Genomic DNA, 13,983 nt, shown 5'->3' with positions numbered 1-13,983 from the left:
CCGTTGCCATTCAATGCACTGCGGTGCCATTCAAACAAGGGGAAACTTTCTGTTGCCATGCAGCTCTCTTCGAGCAAGGGGCAATTTTCCTTCAGATCCGAGATTGTGCATCTCAAGAGTAGGTTCCATGCTTGTTGAGCATTGGCCGTTTGCAAAAATAGTTTTTGAGAATTTTTATTGAGGCTGACTAATTTTCTCGAAAATTATTCCATTTTTTTTCAAAACTGAACCTTTTTCTTGGATCCAAAAAAGGAAAATTTTCAGTGCCCATAACCTAACCTGCATGATTTTAAATCAGAAAGTTGAACAAGCATGTTAATCATACTCTTATGCTGATAAAAATTGTTTTAGTAGAAAACCAAAACAAAAAATGGTCAAAATGATGAACTAGGGGCACAGTTGAGTCAGGCTTCCTATCTTTTCCCTGTTGTCAATGCATTTGGCAGAAAGGGCACCATACTTGCCAACAAGGGCACTCTACCTGCCAGAAAGGGCACAGCTGAAGCTGTCAGTAAAAGGTAGAAAGCTCTCACATCCTTCAAACAACGAGGTATTAAGCCAAGAGCGAAGCACGAACTGGAATGGGGTAAGATATTCCACTCCATCATCTGGATAGATCTGATCACGTTCAAACTCCCCAGCAGAGCATCATCAACCGATGTCAGCTACAGATTTGCTACACACCTAGTTGTAGCGCAACCCCTCTGTGGGAGGAACTCACTGGCTATGAGCAGAAGGAAAAGAATCTAGCAGCAAGCTAGGGACAAGAGCCCGTAATTTCTTATTTATCCATCAACCACCCAGGGGAGGGATAAAAAAATGAGAGATTGAAGAATAGAGAGATGTGCGCTGAGAGAAAAAGTGAGGAAAAAGGCTTTTTCAGAAAAACCGAGCTTGAGGGCCGAGTGATGTGAGAATCACAAATAAGAAAAGGTGGGGGAATGATACCCGAAGAAACTGGCTCCTCGTGCACTGAGAGGTCTCTTGCCATTGGAACACGTCTGTGTGTCATGTTAGTCATTTTGTTTGTCTCGGTTCTTGTTTTGAGTCATTTCAAGTGTCTGTGTTTGTGTTTAGGTCGTCTTACCTTGTCTTTCTCTTTGTTGTTGAGTCGTGGTGTGCTGTGGTCAGTCGTAGGCTCAATACCCGGTCGAGAACTCATCTCTTAATTTCAAAAAATAAAATCATTTTGCGCTCCGAGTGCCGTGCCGTTCTCCACATCTGTGCAAAACAAGATTCGTTCTTTCCTAAAACCGCAGGGTTCAACCCAGGTCATGTCAGAACAGTAAAACCAGGACATATTTGAAGCTATATGGGTTCCAGACTACAAAGCAAAAGAAAAGAGGGAAGATGTCGGGTATCTGAGTTTGTTTCAACTTCAGTAAGTTCCGAGACTACATTCCGCGTGTACCTCTTCAGGTCTTGCCAATACTCCAAAGTATGAGTGTGCCTCTACCTCAAGCTCAAGATCAAGTCTGCTTTAAGCCAGAATGGCGATCAGAAGTGCTCTCCTCGAGTACCGTTTCGTGCCAGGGACATCATGGCCGTGTTTGCAATGAGTTCCTAGGAGACCAATTGCGACGGTGGAAACTAGAGTTCGAATGGCTGATGCCTAGAACGTAAAGGTTCGGGATTTCCGGGACTAAAGTCTGGTTTAAATACCCAGGGTGTATCCCCAGCTTGAAATTTGTATGGAAGCCCCATAGGTTGAGATAGCATGTATGTACCTTAATTCTGGATACTGAACCAACCTAGTCTGTCACCCCGTTGGAGAATAGGAAAAGTTGTGAATATGATCAGGAAGAAAGGCAGCATCCAAAGTGTTCTACATGAAGAACCCTTGTCAGTATTCCAGAGCCTTTGTACTGTCAGTTAAAGGTAAGTGTTCGAAGAGAACGAGGGGAGATCCCCGTTAGAGTAGAGCGGTTCATCGCCACTCACCCCATGAGGTGCTTTCTAAAGCGCCACTTTGTCCATTTATTGCTTTCCTTAAGCATCATGCATTGTAATGCATTGTACCTATCTCGTCTCTTTCCTATTCATGCACGATATTGTCTGTACGGTTCATTCAAAGAAGTTCCGTTTAAGATCATTTATTTAGTGTATCAATCACACCTTATTCACCCTTAGTGTATCTATCACACTTTCCTCATTCATTTAGTGTATCAATCACACTTCATTCACTTAGTGTATCGATTACACTCTCATTCATTTAGTGTATCAATTACACTTCATTCGCTTAGTGCATCAATTACACTCTCATTCATTTAGGGTATCAATCACACTTCATTCGCTTGGTGTATCAATTACACTCTCATTCATTTAGTGTATCAATCACACTTCATTCGCTTAGTGTATCAATTACACTTTCATTCATTTGGTGTATCAATCACACTTCATTCGCTTAGTATATCAATTACATTTCATTCATTTTGTGTATCTATCACACACATTCTCACTTTTGTGTATCTATCACACACATTCTCATTTTGTGTATCTATCACGCACATATTCATTTTTCTGTATCTATCACACACATTCTCATTTTGTATATCCATCACACATTTTATTTACTTTAGTGTATCCATCACACACTTCATTTACTTTAGTGTATCCATCACACACGTCATTTACTTTAGTGTATCCATCACACTTCATTATCTTTAGTATATCAATCATACTTGTTCACTAAGTGCATCTATCACACTTCGTGTTCACCTTTAGTATATCCATCATACTTGTTCACTAAGTGCATCTATCACGCTTCGTGTTCACCTTTAGTATATCCATCATACTTGTTCACTAAGTGCATCTATCACACTTCGTGTTCAGCTTTAGTATATCAATCATACTTGTTCACTAAGTGCATCTATCACACTTCGTGTTCACCTTTAGTATATCCATCATACTTGTTCACTAAGTGCATCTATCACACTTCGTGTTCACATTTAGTATATCAAAAATACTTGTTCACTAAGTGCATCTATCACACTTCGTGTTCACCTTTAGTATATCTATCATACTTGTTCACTAAGTGCATCTATCACACTTCGTGTTCACCTTTAGTATATCCATCATACTTGTTCACTAAGTGCATCTATCACACTTCGTGTTCACATTTAGTATATCAATCATACTTGCTCACTAAGTGCATCTATCACACTTCGTGTTCACATTTAGTATATCAATCATACTTTGTTCACTAAGTGCATCTATCACACTTTGTGTTTACCTTTAGTGTATCCATCACACTTGTTCACTTAGTGCATCGATCACACTTCGTGTTCACCTATTGTGTATCCATCACACTTGTTCACTTAGTGCATCTATCACACTTTGTGTTTGTCTTTTGTGTATCCATCACACCTTGCTCACTTCATTCATTTAATGTATCAATCACACTTTGTTCTTATAGTATATCTATCACACACATACTTTGTACCTATCACACTGTGCTCACCACACTCACTTAGTGTATCTATCACGCGCTCAGCTACTGTATCTATCACATTTTGCTTCATGTAGTGTATCTATCACATGCTCACTTTGTGTATCTATCACACATTCGCTTTTTGTGTCCATCACACTATGCTCACCATATTCGCTTTGTGTATCAATCACACACTCTCGCTTTGTGTATCTATCATACCTTGTTCACTTAATGCATCTATCACACTTTGTGTTCACCTTTTTTGTGTATCCATCACACTACATCCGCTTTGTGTATCTACCACACATGCTCACTTTGTGCATTGTTGTTGCATTTTGCCCCTGCCCTCGGGCGCATATCTTATCTGTAGCTTGTATGTTTGTCTAAGTCTTCGGCCTTGTCAAAAATGGGTCGCCTCTGGGCTTTGACACTCACTCCCATCATTGTTATAACTTTCGAGTTCTGTCAAAGAAGGGCAACTGTAGATACCTCATTTTTGACCGTCCTCAAGACTTGGACGTCACCGCTTGAACACTCGGTGATCATCCATGTTCATGTTTGTTTTGAGTTCCCGGAGGTCTTGGCTACGCGCCTTGCCTCAGGATCTCTCGACTTGCTTGTTCTGTGCTTGGTTTTACACCAAGGACTTGTTTGTTTTTGCACCTGAGGGTAGAAAGTAGCTTGCTAGCTACCCCTGATACCCACCGGCCATGGCTTGAGGCTACCGGCCGTGTTTTGAGGCTACCAGCCATTGATGAAATAGTCCATTGGCCGGTCGGCATTTTGTGTGGCCGGCCGACCACCTGTTTGGCCGATGGCCTCCTTTTTTGGCCGGTACCACCTTTTTGCCTTTTCCAGGCGTGGTGCATGCCAGTTGTGCCAGCTGGAATGCACAAACCCTGCCCTCGTGCACATCTGTGGCTGTTTTGCCCCTTTTGCACCCTTTTGGTCTAGCTTCTTGAGGAAGCTTGGACCTTTGTCTTAGCTTCCTCAAGAAGCTTGGACCTTGCCTCAGCTTCCTCAGGAAGCCTTGGCCCCTTTGCCTTGGCTTCTTGAAGAAGCCTTGATCCTTTTAATTAGCTTGTCTTGGAAGCTTAGCATCTTTGATGGTCTATATAAGGAGACAAACCCTCTCCTTTGGTTGGGTCAGCAAAATCAGACCTAGAACATATATATTCTGATACATACATCTTCTCTCTCTATATCTCCCTCTCTCTCTTCATTTGTGTGTGTTTGAGGGCCTAAAAGGGTGATTTGTTCTTACTTTTGCACTAAGACACACACCATTACACCATACTTCGACTTTGGGAGGTGTTGAGGGTTTATTCTTGAGGTTTTGAGCTGGTTTTGATCAGAAGAAAGTGGCTGGGCTTGCTGTTCTTGAGGTGTTCTTCAAGGGTAACACTTTTGCTTTAGATTCCCCAATCTTGCACTAGCTTTTGACCTGCTTTGCATACTGATTTGAGCTTCGTGTATAACTCATAAAAGCTCTAATTTGCATGCTTTTGAAGTTTGTTTAAGACCACTCTTGTGTTTGGGGTTGTTTACCCCTTCTTAGGCTTTGTTTGGCCCCTATTTTGTGCTATTTTGGTGAGCTCCGGGACCACCTTGTTTGGGCCTCCTCACCACTGAAATCTTGAGGGATTTTAGTGGTGAGGATGGTGGTTTAAGGTCCTAAGAAGGAGAGGGCCATCCCCTCTCCTTGTTGCCTTCAATATTGGCCATTTTTGCCTCATGTGTGAGCATCATTCTTAAGTTCGTGTTGGCCATGTTTCAATAGGTATTTGGTAGTATTTTTCCATGTTTTACCTTTGTTTTTACTTGGTTTAGACACACCATGCTTGCCTTGCATACATGTCTTGTAATGCCATGATTTGCCTTAATATGTGCCTAGTATTTAGCCTATTATGCTTACTTGTTTTGGCCTAGCTTTGTGAAGCTTTTGTGCTTGTTTTAGCATGCTTAAGTTCTGTTTTTGGTTGTTTTGGTCGACCATGATATGCTTAGTATAGCCACCTTGCATTTTGGCTTGTTAGCCTTGGGTGTGTGAGTGTAGAGCATGCTTTACTTGCTTTGTTTCAGTGGTTTGGAACCATTTGCCACGCCAGTTCAGTCCTCATGGTATGCTTGAATGCTTACATTTGATGCCCCTTTAATGTGTTAAGAGGTTGGGGTTTCATGCTTCATGTTTGTGCTATTGTGTATGCCTCTAGGATTAGGTCATTTAGATGCCATCTAAGTGGTTCTTAGGGCTTACTTTTGCATGATTTAGGACTGTTTTGGTTCATTTTGGTCATTTGCTTCATGTGTCATATGATCATGTTTTAGGTCCTTGGGCTTGGTTGCATGCCTAGCTTGCATTGGTAAGTTGATTTGGCATCATTTCCTACATGTTCTCAAAGCTTATTATGTATGCCATATGTCCATCGATTATTCCCTTTTAAGTGTGCTTAAAAGATGCTTCTTGATGCTTAAGTGTTTAGGCCTTAACATGTGCATGCTTGTGTGTGTTTTGCCTCTCATTTGCATAGCATTTGGCCACTGTTTTGGGCCTAATAGAGAGCTGTCCAAATTAGTGTAAGTCCCTCCTTTTCATGTTGTGGCATGCTCACCTTGTGTGTTGATTGCATACTTGACTTACCATGTATTGTTGTTGCATGTTTAAGTGACACTTGCGTTTGGCACGCATTTCCTTGACTAGGTTGAATAACATGTTGCATGCCTTACACACTTGCATGATTAGGTTACATCTTGCATGTTGATCATTAGCATAGTTATTACATGCTTGCATGCTTGCTAGCTTAGGTTGTGTGCCTAGCATACTTGTCTTCATGTTCATATTGCATGCCTAGTTCGCATGCCTAGGTTGCGTTGCATTGCATTGGCATGCATGCCTTGCCTCTTGATCAAGTGATAGAGTTTGGGCCATTTGTTTTTTTAAGTGCATTTCATTCGACATTGAAATGGCACACTTGGTTTCTTGGGCCATCACGTATTGAAATGCGCGATTAATGGTTCGAGAATCGAGGACCATCCTCCTTTGAGTAGTAAACATGATAAGGACTGTGGTTGGTGCAAACTTTGCTTGAAATGCATTGCATGCCATGTCTTGCCCTCTGCTGCTATCAAAACAGGTTTCTACAGGAAGCTTTGGCCGGCCGACCATCCATGCTACCGACTAACCAAATATTTGTGGCCGAGACCTCAACAAATGGTCGATAGCCATCCGGACATGGTCGGTGGGGTTTCCACTTGGTCGGTGGTGATCCACAGTGTCCATGGAGCATACCTTGGGAGTTGTGCAATTTTCAGAGGAGCAGAGCAGGGGAAACAGAGGCAAACTTGTGCATGGTGGTGGGTTTCCAAGCGGAACCGAGTGCGCTTGCATTGGGCCCTCTTCCCGAGGCTGCTTTTACTGCTTTATTAGCTTAGTTAATTTGCTTAACTAGTTAATTGTCTGTAATATTTAATTAGCTTGATAGTTAGTTAAATTGTATTATTCTTTTGGTCCCTCCGAGCAAGGGCGAATTTGTAATAAGTGTGGGTGCGTGTGTGCATGTCTTCCAACCCCCACTTCTTTCTCCCTTTTACTTACCTGCTTTCAATGGTTAGTATTAGGGCATGTTTCAATTAGCATACTTATGCTCATATGTTTGCATCATTCATCAGTCTTGCATACACCGGGCTCGGCGCATCATACTAACTGCATCGTATTTTAAATCAAACTTGAATACATGTTATCTGTCACATCTCACATGCCATTCATAGATTAGCCGAGCCTATTCTAGTAACATTTTGTATGAGATATATTAGCCACCTTAACTTGAATTAGGATTATGCATATGATTACTAACTAGTTCACTGTTTTGGCACGAAGTACAATGTAAGTATTTATGCTTTAGCATCTCGCATGAGTGTGAATGTTAACATGATAGCATGCTTACCATGTGGCTATATGCTTATGTGATATAACTGCATGAATGCCTGTGGGTGAAGGTTGGATTGTTTGAATTGGGATAATTCATCGAAATCCGTATTTTAGTTTACTCGCGAGTAGCAAAATTCAAACCATTTTCCAAACAAACGAAAATGCGATGCTTTGTTCCGACTTAGGCAATTTAGTCTATACTTGTTTTGCCATACGCATCACATAGTAATTCTAGGCTAATAACCGGTATAAGAACGCATAATGTTTTCAAAACAAGATATCATGGTTAGTAGAGGCCGATCTTCGGATCGGGCGAGAGGGGGGTGCTCATAGCTGACCTTCCCCAATCGTACCCAAGTTTCCGAGCCGAGGCAACTTTGGTGATAACGGACACGTGACCTTAGGCAAACAAGTCAGGGTTTCCTAAATTCCCCCATAAAAAAATATTTAGGTGGCGACTCTGTATCTGGCAAAGCAGTCCATGTTTGGCACTTCTTTACAAAAATCAGTTTTCCAAAACGATTTGCCGGATTTGGACTCTTTGGTTCAGATTTAGAACCGTGACAATTTGAGAGTCCGAACTGTAGTAAGCCCATGATGAACAGAACGGGACCATCCTCTCGGGGCGTTCGGGAATGTCTACACATCTATACGAAACGACCTTTGGTCCATCCAACTCTCTATTCAAAATGACCTTTGGTCCAATTCGAACACATCAAACGGCCCCGGGCCCAATTCAAACATATCAGGCGTATCAAATGGCCTCGAGCCCATTCTCTTTATATTCATATCTATGAGCATTCCATATTCGTATCTATGCACATTCCATATTTATGATCATGATCTCTTTTCATTCAAACGGCCTTTACCCCGTTATTTTCATATTCGTATCTATGCGCATTCCATATTCGTGATCATGATCTCTTTTCATTCAAACGGCCTTTAGCCCATCACGGTAGTCCAACATATGAAATGACATATTCAAACGGCCTTTGGCCCACCTTTGCATTCATGTCTAACGGCCTTTGGCTCAATCGTTCATATCCGACGACCTTTGGCCCAATCATTCATGTCTGACGGCCTTTGGCCCAATCATTCATGTCCGACGGCCTTTGGCCCAATCATTCCTTTATATCAAACATATCAACGGCAAACGACAAATGGCCTTAAGCCCAATTCAGTTACATCAAACATATCAACGGTAGACGGCAGACGACAAACGGCCTTAAGTCCAATTCAGTTACATCAAACATATCAAACGGCCTTATACAAATTAGGCATATAGAATACTCATTCATATTTCAACTCAACAAATCCATAAAGCTTATACAGAAGTAGCATTTGGAAAGTAACATACTTGAAAATATCTTTACTAAGACATTACTCACAGTGATCCGCCGGTGGATTTGCCTTTACACTTGACCCTACATAATTCATAACACAATGGGTTACAAATGATCCAATCCGCTCTTAATTCATACATTCCTCTTAGGCTCCTTTCTTATCATTTTAACTCATTCACAATGTTCAATGCATGCCTAAGAGTTCTTAGAAATGAAAGAGAACGGATAACAAATCATAAAACCACTTTTCAAAATATCTGAAATAGGGATCCCCGCTTGAGCGGACCCCTTTGGTCTGCAAAAGTGCTGGTTACATCATTTCTATGCTTGAGCGTGAATTCGGACGCTCAAGCTGAATGTCACACTACATGGCTCCCCGCTCGAGCGTGAATGTCCCCGCTCGAGCGGACATCCATGTCTGCAAAAGTTCTGGGAACTAGCATTTCACGCTCGAGCGGCCCTTCCCCCGCTCGAGCGGACATGCGAAATTCTAGAATTTCCAGAACTGTTCTTGAATTCCAAACTTGATAGTCAAAGGATCAAAACTCATGTTCTTGACACAAAAGCATGGAAAACATTACATAACATGAGGACAATAGCAATATGAGACCAATTCTTCAAAATCATGATTTTAATTCTCGAGTTTACCACCAAAACACATTACTTCATGATTAAACTTCAATGTACATATAACCAAACTCCATAACTTCATGGATCATTAATGCATATGCATTATAGATCTCAATATCATTTCAAATGGCACAAATGATGCCCATTCTCATGAAACTCAACAAAACCATGCTTGCATGCATGATTCAACACTCAATTTCTCATATTCAACTTCTTACATGCTAGATTATGCAATTTCATGGCAATTCTATGCATGCATGCTCAATCTAACTTCATATATAACTTAATTCACACTTTTGTTTACAATCTAGCTTCAAATTCTCAAAATTATAACCACAATTTGTGAATCAATGCTCAAATACTCACCTTGGAGTTCCAAGCTTCCCATTTCTAGCTAATTCTTGGAGTTAAGCTTCCAAATTCACAACTTTGAGCCAAGATACACGATTCTCCCTCTTCCTCTCTTTAGAATCGACACACTCTCTCTCTAAAGAGCAAATTCAGATTTTGAGCTCAACATATGGTAAGTTTAAGTGTATAAGGGCCTATTTATAGGCTTGCTTAATCACATTGATTAAGTTTAAGTAATGGCACTCTAATTAACCATTATAAATCTAATTATTTTGATCCAAATCAATTTTCAATTAAATTTCACCGTAGGGTCTAAAAATTGCGCTTATCACAATGGCGTAATCAATTTCGGGTTCTGTGGCTGATGAGGCCTTTAATTTAAATTCTAAAGCAGATAATCAAACAGATTTTCCTACGGTGAACAAATAGAAATTCAAAACCACATATATTCATATAAATGGCACTCAAATCATATCAAACACATAATCACAATCAAAATCAGGATTAATTAGCATAACACGGACCAGGGTTATCACACACACTTTGATGAATTTTCGGACTGTCTAATTTTGCCCAGACCGTATGAGCGGCCACAGACTCCGCACAAGCGGAACATGAAAAAAATAGAGCATTGTATTCTACTTAACCCACCGCTCGAGCGGCCAAGTCCACCGCTCAAGCGGCCCAGTCACCGCACGAGCGGCCAAAGTGGGTGCACGAGCGGCCATCCCTGTTTCAGCATATACTCTGTAACTTTGAATAAGCTTATCTGTTGGATCTGGACTCCGTTTTGAGTAATTCTTAAGCCTAAAATCAAGCCCCAGAAGTCTAGTTTCCAATGGTGGTAGTCTCACTCCCAAATTCTAAGTACAGAAATAGATATTCCCAAATTAGTGAGAGTTGCTCACTTTCTGTCTACCGGTTTTGTGCCATTCCTTCATCTAAACCTTTTCCCTATCGATTCCTCTTATCTTCTGACACATGGATCATGACTTATTGAAGACTAATGAGTTTGGAATCACCATGGCTATTAATTAAAGAATAAAAAAAAGAGATTAGTTATATTCTCTTATTCTGCTATGTGCATTGTGTTTGTAGGTCAAAACGAGGACATCGTCCCACTGCTATCAGAAACCTATCACTGTGAGTAATAGTAGTGTAACGATATGTTTCACTTACTTCCTATGATTATGATTTATGTATTGTTACTTGTGAATGGCCTAGTCCATTGATATTGTGCTTTGATTAAATTAATGAATATGATTGAATAATGGCATTGATATGGACCTAAGGTTATTCTGTCCCTACTGTCCCTATTAATAGTACTGCAGTGATACATTTGCCTTATGTTAATAGTTATTACTAATGTCTTGTTATTTGCAAGACAACTATGTCGACTTGTAATAAACCATGGGAAGTCTATGTACACTATTGTGTAATGGTATCCTTACGCATCTGGGATCGTTCTGTATAATCTGTTGGGCCTGAGGCCATTCTGTATAATCTGTTGGGCCTGAGGCCGTTCTGTATAATATGTTGGGCCTGAGGCCGTTTTGTATAATCTGTTAGGCCAGAGGCCGTTCTGTATAATCTGTTGGGCCTGAGGCCACTCTGCATAGTGTGTTGGGCCTATGGCCATTTTGTATTCTGCATGGGCTTGAAGCCAGTCTATATTATATGTGAGCCTGAGACCGTATTGAAATATAGTTATGGATAAGACCTATATATGGTTGGTATCTGTCTATTTATTTTATCCAATGTTTTGCTTATTCAATTAACCTTCTTACATTGCTATTATTCACTGAGCTTTGCTCATTCTGTTTTATGTATATTTCTGTAGGTGGGCCATCGGGGATTGACACTAGAGTTGTACTGAGGCTCGCCTGTCTACCAAGTCCCCTGGGGTATGTCTCACGTGGAGGCCTTAATTTGTGTTGGGAGTCATATAAATTATTAAGTCTTATGTAAGTGTGTGTGAGATCTATATAAATTCTGTGATTGTATATGTATATTTGGAAGTGTATTTAAATGCTTAAATCCAATTAAACCATCATGTATGCACAAGCTCAATGGATGTTGTCTTTTATTGATATTGCTTCCGCTTAAGGCCCCGTATGTGATTAAATATTATTCTAAAATTTTGTTTTGAGGCCTATGTACGGGCCGATCGTGGTATCCACAAAGGGCACTTCGAATCCGGAGTCTTATTCGGCCCAAACGCGACCTACATGGATGAGGCTCCAAATTCGGAGGCTTTTTTATCCTGGCCAATCGTGGTATCCACGAAGGGCGCTCTGAATCCAGAGGCTTAAACCGGAAGACTTTTGAACTGAATTTCGCAATGAGAAAATAAGAAACTTTGCATTGCAAAAGTAAGATCTATACATGGTGAACCATTCAAGGCAAATATCATGTCCCACAGGTCGGGTTTAATGATAGAATTTACGCAAGTGTGTTGAATTCCAAGGTCGTGGCAGACTCCTCCCAGACATGTCTTTGAGCCGATATGCCCCTACTCCAGCGATTGAGTTGATCTGATAGAGGCCGTCCTAATTAGGACCCAATTTTCCAGCAGCCGGATTCCTGGTGGCTAGAAGCACTTTCTTCAGGACCAATTCGCCTGGTATATAGCAGTGTAGCTGAACGCGTTGATTATACAACTTAGCAAGCTGCTGCTAGTACCGTGCCATGGATGCAAGGGCATGGTCTCTTTGTCCTTCAATCAGAGTCAAATCCAAGGCCAGCATCATGTCATTTTGGCCCATATCAAAAAATTTTGATTTCAAGGTTGGGAGGCCGATCTCCAAGGGCATGATTGCCTGCGTTCTGAAGCCCAAATCGAACGGCGTTTCCCCAGTGGACCGCCTTAGAGTAGTGCGATGAGCCCATAACACACTTGGGAATTCTTTAACCCATCTGCCTTTAGCTTTCTCCAGCCTCTTCTTGATGCCGTCCAAAATGGATTTGTTGGAGGCTTCAGCTTGGCCATTACTCTGTGGATAAGCCGAGGTGGAAAAATAGGGTCGAATACCATACTTGCTGCACAGTTCTCGGTAGACACCGCAATCAAACTGGGTGCCGTTGTCTGAAATAAGAGGTCTTGGAATGCCGAATCTCGTTATGATATTTCTCCATACAAAACGCTTCACATCAGTGTCTCGGATACATGTTAGTGCCTCCGTTTCTACCCATTTTGTGAAATAATCTGTTGCGACAATCAAAAATTGCTTGTTGCCCGGGGCAGGAGGCAATGGTTCAATGATGTCAAGTCCCCATTGGGCGAACGGCCAAGGACTGGTTATAGAGCTCAACTCTTCAGCAGGAAGATGGGTTATAGGAGAAAACTTCTGGCACTGTTCATATTTCTTCACATAACATTCGGCATCGGCTCTCATTGTCAGCCAATAATACCCCTGTGTCATAGCTCGATGAGCCAAAGAGCGTCCGCCATAATGGGCACCACAACTACCTTCATGTATTTCAGTCAGGAGTTCCTCGACTTGATCCGGATGAACGCATTCTAGGTATGGACCAGAAAGGGATTTTTTGTAAAGCTTTCCCTATGGATCCAAGTAGTATCGCAAGGCTTTGTTTCGCAGCTTGTGTGCTTCTTTCTTATCTGACGGGAGCTGTTCGGAAGATAAGAATGCAGTAATAGAGCACATCAAACTCGGTCCTGACTCTATGACATTGACCTGGACTTCCTCTGAAGGGCCAATGCTCGGCTTAGGGATGAAACCCACTTCAATTGTCCATTTAATCTCTGAGTTAATAGCGGAGGCTAGGCAGGCCAAGGCGTTTGCATGTGTGCCAGGGCGTCTGCATGTGTGTTCTAATCACGGGTTATTTGGTTCAATTCATGATGGTCGAATTGTGCCAGCAAGGAGTTTGTCGTTCTCATGTAGGCTGCCATACGATCGTTTTTGGCCACGTACTCCTCCTTTAGCTGATTGATTACCAGTTTTGAATCGCAAAATATAAGCAAACGCCGAGAACCAAGAAAATGTGCGTTCCATAAGCTAGTTAGTAGGGCTTTGTATTCTACCTCATTGTTTGATGCTTCAAAGCCAAGTTTGACGGCCTGCTCGATTATTGCTCCGTCGGGAGCCATGATCACTACTCTGGCCCCACTGCCCCGTTGGTTGGATGATTCGTCACAATACAATTGCCAAATGTCCCCGACATAAATTCTCTAGTTCGGCTTAGGTTGAATTTGACCAGACTCGAAGCCGGCAAGACCCCCGGTGAATTCGGCCACGAAATCCGCAAGTACTTGCCCCTTGATTGAGGTTCTAGGTAGA

This window comes from Camellia sinensis, chromosome 15 (genome assembly GCF_055761805.1).
Source record: "Camellia sinensis isolate YWXY chromosome 15, ASM5576180v1, whole genome shotgun sequence".
NCBI lineage: Eukaryota > Viridiplantae > Streptophyta > Magnoliopsida > Ericales > Theaceae > Camellia > Camellia sinensis.
Note: the sequence above shows the minus strand (reverse complement) of the source record.